The 12511-nt window shown below is 46.0% G+C and overlaps 1 pseudogene; it reads right to left on the reverse strand.

Moving 5' to 3' along the window:
- Window positions 1–8351: 8351 nt before the first annotated feature.
- Window positions 8352–10348, reverse strand: LOC129687217 (uncharacterized; annotated as a pseudogene).
- Between the last annotated feature and the right edge of the window lie 2163 nt (window positions 10349–12511).

Consider the following 12511-nt stretch of genomic DNA (forward strand, 5'->3'; position numbering starts at 1 on the left):
CAAGCTTCAGCTTCATGCAGTTCTGTCTAGGCTTCCATGCAGGGACAACCCTGACAATATGCCTGGCCTCAGCGGCTTTCTTTAGCTGTGAAGAAAGACTCTATAACCATGCAGCCAAAGCTGCCAAGTTCTGCTGCTTACTGGAGCTGAAACATGGCTCCCTCATTCAATTACACCTGCATGAGGTTTCTCTCTTTGATGGTTGCCTTCACTGTTTAAGCTTTTTTTTAACTCTTTTTCACAGGTTGTAAGCTTAGTTGGGTGGGTCTTGCCCTGAGGTCACCACTCCCTTTAGTATCAGGCTTTTCTTTAATCTTTGATCTCCTTGAGTGGAGCCCTTAGCTCCATCATACTTCCTTGTGCCTCTTCTCATATTGTCCATTTTATATTTTTTTCTTGCTCCGATTGCTCCTTTTCATTATAGATCTGCATAAGAGTGACCTTTAAAATCATGTCACAGTCAGTCCTAGGCTGTCTGGAAATCTCTGCTAGAAGCATTGATCCAAAACCCTTCAATTTAGTCCCAGGCACACATTCTTCACCAAAATATCACAAGAATGGTCTCTAGGCCACATACTAATAGTCTTCTCTCTGGAAAATCTTGAGATGGGTCCCCACAGTTCATATAGCTCTTGGCACCACCGTTTTCCATGCTCCTACTAGGATAGTGTTTAAGCCATGTATAATGTATCCTGCCAGGAGCCAAAGCTATCTACTGAAGCCAAAGTCAAACAATGAGCCAAAGCTATCTAGCCTAGCCAAAGCTATTTACTGAAGCCAAAGCCAAGTAGTGAGCAAAGGTCATTTAGTGGAGACTTAAAGCTATGTAGTGAAAGAGTTATCTAGGACCCTAAATCATGGGTGATAGATTGTGAGGACATCTGTCTGTTAGTTTTAGAGCATTCGTGAGATATCTTAAAAAAACATCCTTACGGTATCTTGCAGGTACAATATTTAACCCATGCAAGCACTCTTCCTATCTCCTGAAGCAGTAAATTAACCTTCCCCCCTTTCCTGCCTTCTCCCTATATAAGTTTGGTAAAAATTTTTAATAAACGAGGCTTTGATCAAATGAACAGACTTGGCCTTCATTTCTTGCTCTTCTCGTCCCTTCCCCCCATTCCTTCCATTCTCTTACTTTAGGAACCCTGTTGAAGCCCCGAGGGTCGGGGCAGTATCCAATCACTTTCCTAGTTCAAAGTCCCAAAGCACTCCCTATTCCTCCAAATAAAAGCATAGTCAGGCCTATCACAGCAACACCCCACTCCTGGTACCAACCTCTGTCTCAGGGTTTTTACCATTATGAAGAAATACCATGACAATGGAAATTGTTCCCCCCACTCCCTAAGACAGTGTTTCCCTCTATAGCCTGGGTGTCCTGGAACTCACTCTGTAGACCAGGTTGGCCTCAAACTCATAGATATTCATCTGTCTCTGCCTCCTAAGTGCTGAGGTTAAAGGCGTGTACCACCACCACCTAGGGGAAATTCTTATAAAAGAAAGCATTTAATTGGGGCTTGCCTATAGTTTCAAAGTTTAGTCCTTTGTCTTCGCGGTGGGGAGCATGGAGGCTTGCAGGCAGACTTGGTAGCTGAGAGATCTACAACCAGATCCAAAGTCAGAAGGAAGTGAGAGAGCCACTGGCCCAGGCTTGGGCTTCTGAAACCCCAAAGCCCACCCCCAATGACACAATTCCTCCCACAAGGCCACACATTTTAATCCCGAGTGGTACCATTCCCTGTTGGTTCTCTTCCTGTCTAGGGGCTGTCTCCCTGCACCCCACAAAGTCAGGAGGGGCATGAGACAAGAACTACGTCTGGAATGGTCAGCGAGAACTCATACAGGGATCACACACCCTGGGAAAAATTAATGGCTAGTTCAACTTGAATTCCAGAGAATAAAGGGTACTCTTGGGGAGTAAGTGTAGGGCTCCAAGAATAGGTGTACATAATTGGTTGGAACTAGGCACTTCAAGGATACTTGATTTGCATTATACAGCACGTTTTTAACATAAGAATAGAAACACAGTACCTAATTAACATACAGGTACAGGGAGGGGAGAGCTAGCAGGGATCTGTGTCAAAGGCCATATATCAAGTGTGGGTAGGGGAGTCTGTGTCTGAAGACACTCTCTAGATGAAGTCTAGATGACTAAGTATTCAAATACTTAGTCTAGTATTCAAATACTAAGTCACCTAAGTATTCAAATACTTAGTCTAGATGACTAAGTATTCAAATGAGCCTATGGGGTCTATTCCTATTCAAACCACCACATTCCGACTCTTATAAAAACATTTAACCATATTTGTATGTTTATTATTCTTTCTTTTCCCATTTTTTTAAACAGGGCCTTAAATAACCAATGTTGGGCCAGGCATGTTGGGAGAGGCAGGTAGATCTCTCTGAATTTGAGGCCAGCATGTGAGAGACCAAAAGATTAAAAACCAGTTATTATTAATTAAGGCCTGAACTAGGTGGGTGGAGAAGTCTAGTAATGTCCTGAGGGGAAGGACCACCTTACTGCATTCTTTCCCCTCCCACTAGAGACACAGTTGCTAGGAAACTGGCCCATCCCCCTAGGGAGGGGCACCAGGTCATTATGGTCTGGGGACCTTCCTATAGCCAATCAATTCAAAATGTAGCATTTTGACCAATAGATGCTTGCCAGGCAGGAATTGCCCCTGCCTTGGGCATGCTGGGATGGACCAGAATCTTTAAATCACCCAACTAACCTGGGCACGGCACACGCTCAGCTCCCACCACTTCGGCGGTGGGGGTGTGTGGGCCCAAGCTGCAGTTTGTACTTTACAATAAAAAGAATCTCATGTATTTACAGCAGAGTCTAGTTTTTCCTGGTCTTTTGGGGTTCATGAACTGGGCAGAACACATGGTCTACAAAGAGAGTTCCAGGACAGCCAGGGCTGTTACACAGAGAAACCCTGTCTCAAAGAACAAAAACAAACAAACAAACAAACAAACAAAAAAACAAAACAAAACAAAAAAAAAACCAAGAAAAAGAAAAAGAAAGAAAAAATAATGTATACCCCATGTTGGCCTGAAACTCACTATATAGCCAGATGACATTGAACTTCTATTCTCCTGCCTTCATATCCTTAGTGCTAAGATTACTTACTAGGTGTTTGCACCACACATGGGGCTGAGCTTCAAATCCAGGGCTTTGTGAATGCTAGTTAAGCACTCTACCATCTTAGCTGTATCCCCATTCCAACATTTTTATCTGCTACTAATAGTTCCTACCATCAGACACATTAGTAAGAAATTCAGATTTTATGGAACACTTCAGGAAAGACAAAGTAGGTATTTAGAGTCTTTTCTGCAGCACTGAAAATACACCCAAGAGTAATTTCAACAGTAAGGAGAATGAAGCAAAATGTACTATAATGTTCTTACTGATTGCTAACTTAGGCTGATTTAGTCTGAATTTTTAAAATCATCTCTGCTGAAAATATATAACTTTGTGAGTCACTCAGAAGCTAAAAACATTGTTTCTAAATGTGCTGGTTAGTTTGGTCAACTTGCCACAAGCTAGACTCATCCGAGAAGAGAAAACCTCAGCTGAGAAAACGGGTACATCAATTTGGTCTGTAAGGCAAGTCTGTGGGGGCATTTTCTTAGTGATCGATGTAGGAGCGTCCAGCCCACTGTGAGTGGTGCCTCCCTGGGCAGGAAGTCCTAGGTGGTCTAAAAAAGCAGGTTGACTAACACATCAGCAGCATGCCATGACTTCTTTATGGTCTCTGTTTCAGTTCCTACCTTGAGTTTCTGTCCTGGCTTCCCTCAACAGCCCATGACGCAGGATATGTAAACCAATAAACCATTTCCTCCTCAAAGTGATACAAAAAAAAAAAAAATCAAGAGAACAAAAGCATATTATTGTGATTAGTTTGATATCTTCATGTTGTGTGCTATCTTGCCATTAACAACAGAAACCGCACTTGCACATTTTTGTAGATCTCATCCTCTGACCCTCTACCAGTCAAAAGTGTGATTGTTAGAATTGTATGGGATGAGAGTTACACAGAGGGTTCACAAATCAAGAACCATTTCTTGATGCTCTCTTCCAAAGAAAGCTACCAGCCATGCACTCTTCAGCCTCATTCTTCACCAGCTGGGAAGTGATGAGCACTTAGATTCTGTGTTGAGTCAGACAGTAGCCAGTAGCAAATGGCAGAGCCTCCTTCCTTTCACAATAGGATCTGCTGCTCATTTTAAGACAGACAGAAGACCCCATGATAGTTGAACCATAGCATTTTGAACGCCCTCTCTTTCTAAACAAGATCACCTTATGCTGTAATAGAAAAACTGGTGCCAAAAGCAGGGTTTTTGCTATTGTTATGCCTAGATTGTGAAACTCCCGAAGAGACCACCAGGAACACAAGTCTGATGTAAACACATGAGGGCTTTATTCAAGCTTTATTAAGCTCCAGCCATCAATCTTCCCTTACACAGCAGGTTAGAGAGTGAGGCCTCAGAGAGCAGTGTTTTTAAAGGGAAAAACTGCAAACAGGGAAGTTCAAGGCTTGGCATTATAGGGAAAGGAAAGATTGGGTGGGTGGGGAGTTCAGCAGTCGAGATGACCTTTAGGCTGCTTGTTCTGAGCCATCTGGCCAAACTGCCATATATCTAAGATATCTGTATGACAGCCTTCTAGGTGGAGGACCCATTAACACATTCTGCAGTATCTAGGACAACCTGTGGGGTGGAGGGCCAGGTGGCCCTTCTTGGAACCCAAAGGTGGGGGCCAAGTCACTCTAAGGACAGTCAACTTAAGATAGAGTCAGAGAAACAAAATGGAGTCAGCCCTGTTATCTTCAATTTCTTCATTACCCTTTTCCTGGTAACTAGGGAGGCCAATCTTGGGCTCCTTAGAGATCTGATAGCTGAGCTGTTGGTACTGGGATCTCAAATACCATTAACGGAATAGTTCCCGATATTTGCTTCATATATTGTAGTAGCTTATTAAGAATGGAAGGCCCAAAGGTTAATAACAATAGCAGAGTGAGGAGAGGTCCCATTATGGTGGAAACCAATGTTACGGGGGAAGCATTAAACCATGATTGGAATCAACTTTGGGACTCTTTGAGTTCCTTTTTTCTCTTTTTTTAGAACTTCTCGTATTTTGGCCATAGTATCTTTAACTGTGCCTGAGTGATCCATATGAAAACAACATTCTTCCTTAAGGGCTGCATAAAGCTCCCCTTGCTATAGGAATAAGCGGTCTAATCCTCTCTGTTTTGACAATTTCAGCAAAAGAGGATAAGGAGTTTGGCAAGTGGGAGACGGTGGTCTCTAATCTACTGACATCCTCATCTACAGATTCCCTAAGCTGGCTTTAGTGTCAGTCTTGGAGTACCAAGGAAGAGATTCCTGTTCCGGCCCCTGCAGCCTGTAACCCCAGGATGACAGCCAACATTACAGTGGAGATGGGTTCCCTCTTCACTCTGACATGCAGGCCCCTTAGGGTAGAGGGGGAGTTGCAGAAGGACGCAGTCTTCCCCACTGTGATAGTTTAGATGGGGAACTAGCTGTACCAAGTTGCAGAACTGGCCAGGGGACTGTAAAAGCTGGCTATGGGCTCAGGGAGTCAATCATGTTGAACAAACCCACCGGGTAAAGGTGAGAGGGATCAGAAACTTAATCTTCTCAGAGTCAGTGAAGCTCCAGGTTAGATTACAGAACTCTTTATATTCCTTAGCAACATTACCTATGCACATTTCTGTTCCCTGGCCTTTGAATGATTGGAGTGTGAGTCTGGCGGAGGAGTGTTGCTACCTCTACATAGACTATGGTTATCAGAGAAAGTGTAGTTGCCCATGGTGGAGACACCATCATAATAGGGGGGTTTTGCACTGTAGCATAACCAACAGGACTGGGTTAAATCAGGCCTAGACCCATTAATGGCTTGGTAAGTGTGTTCCATCAGATCCCATAAGGGGTCAGTATTGATGTCCTGAGTGGACAAACGGTTAGAAGTGGTCACAGATTTTGTAGTGTCCTTGGTTGTAGGAGTTGGTTTAGGTTTAGGCATGACCATTGAATTGGTGGGCCCTTGGGTACAGAAGTTGGTTTGGGTACTAAGACTGGGTTGGGTCCTAGTCCTCAAGGGGTGGTCAGGACCAGACTCACAGTTAGGAGAACCCTGATGATTCCTCCATCGTTGTATCTGTGTTTGTACAGTTGGATACCAAAGTTTTTACCTTTTTTCCCAAATGTAAGATTTTCCTAGCTCAGTAAAGATCACCTTGAGTTGGTTACAAGGCTTCTTGGCTTCCTTTGGTTGAATCACTCCTACATAATTACAGTTTGATTCAAGATCCCTCTGGATAGCTACTAAGGCTTCTGGCTGTTGTTGATGAAGCCAGGGAAGGCTTCTGGCTGTTGTTGATGAAGCCAGGGGCCCCGAGTTTCACATCCCCAACTAGCACAGAAATAGTCCACAGACAGATGTCCACATTTATTCTTCCACCAAGGTGGGCCATCATAAGTTGAAGGACATACACAGTAAGGAACTTTTCCTAACCTCAAAATATCTCCCCCTGCATTGGGGATGATTTGTAAGAGATCAAAACTAAGCTTGGGAAACCAGATTCTGCTGTGAACCACCTTTGAGATACTAGTAATAATTGCTCCATCGCCCTTAAGCCTCCAGGTGTAGTTGTAAGGGATATGTTTGTTCTGGTCAGCAGTGATATGGTTAGAAGTCCTGAGAGGGATAAGATCTGGAAAACTTGAGTTTTAAAGGGCTGCTTCCATGGTGAACTTTCCATTCTGGCGCTCTAGGATTCAGACAGTCCTCTTTGGTGGAGAATGGGTTAGCTGGTATGGTGTGGGTGTAATGTATCTATGAAGGGGTCCCATCTTCCTTAAGAACTGTTGGTGTGGTCAGCAGAATGATGTAAGGTCCTTTCATCTGAGCTTGAGTGTGCCTTGGCAAAACCTTCTCATGTAGACCTGGTCTCCTGGTCAGAACTTATGTGGCTCTGGAACTGGGCCTACTTCATAAAGGGCACGCAATTTAGGCCAAACATTTTTATGAGCCTATTGGGTTGCTCTAACTCTGAATAGTAAGTCATCATCTTCTAGTTCTGCAATAGCTGCTGACTGCAGGTTAGGCACAATGAGAGCTGGAATACCACACATGATCTCAAAGGGGGTGAGCCCCATCTGGTAAGAATTCCTCACCCAATAGAGAGCAAAGGGAAAGAGCATCACCCAGTCCTTACCAGTCTCCAAGGTCAATTTAGTTAAGGTCTCTTTTAGTGTTCTATTCATTCTCTCTACCTGTCCTGAGCTTTGGGGTCGATAAGTACAATGAAGTTTACAATCTGCCCCAATGAACCTTGCTATGTCCTGACTTACCTTAGACGTGAATGCTGCTCCATTAGCTGACCCTACCCTGTGAGGAAATCCATACCTGGGTAAGATATCCTCCAAGAGTTTCTTGGTTACTACCTTTGCAGTCTCAGTCTTGGTTGGAAATACCTCTGTCCATCCGGAGAAGGTATCCACGAACACTAGCAGATACTTGTAGCCTTATTTTTCTGTCTTGATTTCTGTAAAATCAATTTCCCAATAGGTCCCAAGTCTCTTACCTTATAGTCAAGAGCCTGGATGTTTGGAATTACCTGAGGCATTAGTTAGTTGGCAAGCTTTCCAGTTTGTCACAAGGTCTTCAAGGGTACTCCATGTTGTTGAAAGTCACTGTAGATTGTCTGACCACATCTGCGATTCTTCTGGTGCCCGTGTGGGTGACTCTGAATTTTCTTAAGAATGGTTCTTGCTAAAGAGCTAGGTTATATTAGCTCACCTTCAGCCGATCGCCACCAGCCATCGGTATAGGTTGGGGTTGGGGTTGGGTGGTTCAGGTAGAATAGTGGTTAAAATAGAGAGGGCAGTTTCTTGTGGAGCGGCTGCCCTAGCAGTCTGATCAGCCAAATTATATCCGTTGGCTATAGAGGAGGTTCCTTTCTGGTGTCCTGGGCAGTGTCCTGGGATAGCCAACCTCTTAGGTAACCAGAGTGCTTGGAGCAGTTGCAGAATCTCTTTATTTTTGATGGTTTTTCCCTCAGCAGTGAGCAGGCCTCACTCTTGGTAAATGGCACCATGTACATGGGCTGTGGCAAAGGCGGGGCTCCTGTCCAAGTAGATGTTGACTGCCAAATCCTTTCCCAAAATTAAGGCCTTGGTCAAGACTTTTAACTCAGCTTTCTGTGTAGAGGTTCCTGCGAGAAGAGACTGGGACCAAATTACCTGCTTCAGTAGTTACTGCCATTCCAGCTTTTCTCTGGCCCTCATGGATGAGACCGCTTCCATTCGTGTACCAAGTGTGATCAGCCCTGGTCGGGAATGTCGATCAGGTCTGGCCTGGTGCTGTACACTTCGGCCACTATCTCAGCGCAGTCATGTGGGTGGTGGTGGTCAAAGTCTGGGTTGGGTAAGAGAGTCGCTGGATTCAGGGAAGTAGGCAGCTGGAAACTGATTCTGCTGGGGTTTATCAGCAGGGTCGGGTAGTGAGTAATTCTGGCATTACTAAGCCATCGATCTGAAGGTTGTTTTAGCACTACTTCAATGACATTGGGGTGGTACCAATTAGGCTTTGCCCCCCAGTGTGAGCTCATCTATATCCCTGACCAATAAGTTGGTGGCTGTGATGATACACATGAAAGAGGGCCATCTGGCCACTTTTTGGACAGGTATGCTACTGGATGTTTCCAAGGCCCCAGTGTTTGAGTCAGAATGCCCTTGGCAATCCCTTTTCTTTCATCCACAAACAGGTGAAAGGGCTTAGTAATATCCGGCAACCCCAAGGCTGGTGCCGACAGCAGGGCCTGCTTCAACTTATCAAAAGCCCGTTGCTGTTCTGAAGTCCAATTAAAGTTCTCAGTCTCTTTTGTGATTTCATAAAGGGGCTTAGCTATTTCTTCAGAGCCTAGCATCCAGAGTCTGCAAAATCCTGCTGCCCCTAGGAACTCTCTTACCTGGCGATGATTGCTTGGGACTGGAATGCTGAGGACAGCCTCTTTTCTGGCCTTGGAGAGCCAATGTTGTCCTCTTTTCAAGATACAGCCAAGGTAGGTCACTTCAGTTCTGCAGAGTTGAGCCTTTTGGGCTGAGGCTCGGTACCCTAGGTCTCCCAGGGTTTGTGGGAGCCTCTGGGTCCCTTCCAGAGAGCTTGCCTGGTCCTTGGCTGCCACCAAGAGGTCACGTACATATGGGAGAAAGGTAACATCGGGTTGTTAGTCCAGGACTCATCCAGGTCCTCATGCAGGGCCTTATCGAAGATGGTGGGTGAGTTCTTAAATCCTTGAGGTAGGCGTCCAAGTCAGCTGTCCGTTGATGCCTGCCTCTGGGTCATGCCATTCTAAGCAAAGTATTCCTGGCTGTTGGGTGCCAGGGGGAGGCTGAAGAACATGTCCTTCAGGTCTAGGGTGGTATAGCAGTCTCTTTCGGGTGGTAGGGAGCTCAGCAAAGTATATGGGTTAGGTACAGTGGGGTGAGTGTCCATCACCTGTCGGTTAACTTCCCTCAAGTCCTGGACCAGCCGATAGTCATTTGAGTTGGGCTTTTTAACAGGCAACAGGGGAGTGTTCCAGGCAGATTGGCAAGGCCAGAGAATTCCAAGTTGTAGTAATTTTCGGATGTGAGGAGTTAGTCCCTTTTTTGCCTCTAGGGACATTGGGTATTGGAGCATCCGGGCAGGATCTGCACCTGGCTTAAATTCCACAAACACAGGTGGCTGGTGTTTGGCTAGTCCCATTCCCTCTGTTTCAGCCCAAGCCTGAGGAAATTCCTCCAACCAAAGATCCATATTTCCCTCATGAGCAAGGGGTTGCTCATACAGTTGGTATTCAGATTCGGAGGCCAAGTTGACCATTAGGACTTGGATAGGCCTTCCTTTATTATCTAGTAGCTGGGCCCTCATTTTGGTTAGTAGGTTTCTCCCCAAAAGTGGATAAGGACACTCTGGAATGACCATGAATGAATGGGCTGCCCGTCCCATTCCCAAGTCCGCACATCTTCAGGCAGTGCATGAGTATTGTTTGGTACCCATGGCCCCTGGGACCCAAGATTTTTTTGAGGTGAGAGGCCCATCAGCCTTTTGGAGCACTGAATCTTGAGCTCCTGTGTCCACCAGAAAGACCCAGGGTCTCCCCTCTACCTTAAGGGTTACCCTGGATTCGGGGAGGGGATCCAAACCCTGTCTCTTCAATCACTATCTCCTTCAGCAAACATGACTTTGGGCTTGGGTCTCCTCTTTGGACATTCCCTTGCCCAATGACCCTCTTTACAGTATGTACGTTGATTCTTACCTAATGGACTTTGGCATCTTTCCTGCCCGCTTTCTTTTTTCTGTGCACAGCCATTGTGGCCTGGAGCACTTTAGCCAAGTCCCTATTCTGCCTTAATCTGCTTCTCCTCTGGGCTATCTCAGTTATTGTAAACCTTCTCTGCCACCTCAACTAGATCCCTCAGTGACTTTTCTCCTAAACTTTCTTGTTTTCGTAGCTTCTTAATATCTGGGGCTGACTAGTTAATGAAGGCCAGGGCCACCAATGATTTTTGGTCAGGATCATAAGGAGTATAGCATCTGTAAGCCTCCATGATCCTCTCTAGGAATGCCGCTGGGCTTTCATTAGGCTCCTAATATACACCTTTGCTAAATTAGTGGGCCATCTGTTGGCTGCTTTGAGACCTGCCAGCAGAGACTGGCGGTAAACCCAGAGATGCACCTGCACCTAGAACCTGCCCCTGTGTTGTAGCCCCAACTGGGATGAGTAAGAGGAAAGGCTGCATCTATTGTGGCTGGATTCTGAGTAGGATAGCCCATATCCCCCAGAGCATTTTTCCAGGCCTCCAGGAGGATGCGTTCCCTCTCTTCTGTAGTGAAAAGAACCTGCAAAAACTGTTGACATCCCAAGTGGGTTGCTGAATAAACAAGACAGTTTCCAAAAGGCTAATAAGTTGTTTAGGGCTTTTGGAAAAAGGAGCATTTTGTGTTCTCCATCTATAGAGGTCTGCAGTAGCAAAGGGCCAATAATGGTGAGGTTGAGCTCCACGATCTGCCTGCCTTTATTGCCCTAAGGGCAACAACTGTGGAATCTGCCTCCCTCCCCCCAAACTGAGGAGACACGCTGCACCCATTCCTGGTGCTCCATGTGGGTCCCCCTCCCAGAATTGGTGCCATTAGAGTGGGTGAAGGGGCTGGTGCTGGCACCGGTTGTGCTTCTTTGCCCAGCAGCACAATGAGATGTGTCTGTAAGGTGGTGGGGGAAAATGAGTTCTTCTGCGAGACAGGATACAGGGGAGCTGTTGGCTTGGGAGTTGCTTGTTCGCCAGTTACCAGTGTGGGCACTGTTCCTGTTGATCAAGAACTGTTAGCAGGAGGGGAGAGAAAAGACTTAATCCATGGAGGTGGGTCAACAATCTGGTCCTTCCAGACTGTAATATAAGCGACCTGATCAGGATGTCCATGTGGCTTCTGAAATAATTTGTCCTCTACTGCTAATATGGTTGGAAGATGGTAGGTTCCTTCCAGCGGCCATCAGACATTGAAAGTTGGCCTTTCTGAGATGCAGTATGTAGTCAGCTTTCCCCAGCCCTAACTTCTTTGAAATGGGCCTGGACAAGATCAGGGGGGAGAGAGGTGGTCTGTCCCATAGCATCCATCACAGTCCAATACAGAGTCACAAACACAAGGAACAAAACAGAAAGACAAACATGAACAAAATAGCCATGTAGCCGGTGTGCAATTGGAAACAGAAGTGGATCCAAAAGCTCAGACTCACAGACTCATAGACTCCTGCCATAGCTTCCCTGCCATGGAAACCAAAAGTGGTGGGTGGGTTCTACCTGAACCCCCTCCTGACAGTGGGTCTCTATCTGACCATCTACCAAAAACTTCGCAGGTGGGTTCTACCTGAACCACCCCAGGGCCAGGGATATTTCCCTGACTCCAACAGCTGTGACTTTCAAGTGCGTCCACTCCTAGCCACATCTTGCCATTTGTACAGACACCTCGAGGCTTTTCAGAACCGACAGTAAACACAAGACAGATACTACACAGAAACCCTTACCAGCTGGCACAAGACCCTCTGGATCAAGGTCCTGGGGGAGGGTCTGGGAAATCTCGGTGGGACCTCCAAATATTATGCCTAGATCACAAGACCCCTTCCCCTAAAGAGACCACCAGGAACACTAGTTTGATGCAAACACCTGAGGGCTTTATTCAAGCTTAAGCTCAGGTGTCAATCTTCCCTGATGCAGCAGGTTAGAAAGCATGGCCTCAGGGGGCCAGAGTTTTTAAAGGGAAAAGCCACAAGCAGGGAATTCCAAGGGAAGGGTAAGATTTGGCAGGGGTGAGGGGATTCAGCAATGGAGGTGAACTTTAGGCTGCTTGTTCAGAGCCACCTGGCCAAACTGCAAGATATCTAAGATATCTGTATGACACCCTGCTGGGTGGAGGACCCATTAACACATTCTGTGTATCCAC

This window comes from Psammomys obesus, unplaced genomic scaffold (genome assembly GCF_907164565.1).
Source record: "Psammomys obesus unplaced genomic scaffold, mPsaObe1.curated_primary_1811, whole genome shotgun sequence".
In the NCBI taxonomy this organism is placed as follows: Eukaryota; Metazoa; Chordata; class Mammalia; order Rodentia; family Muridae; genus Psammomys; species Psammomys obesus.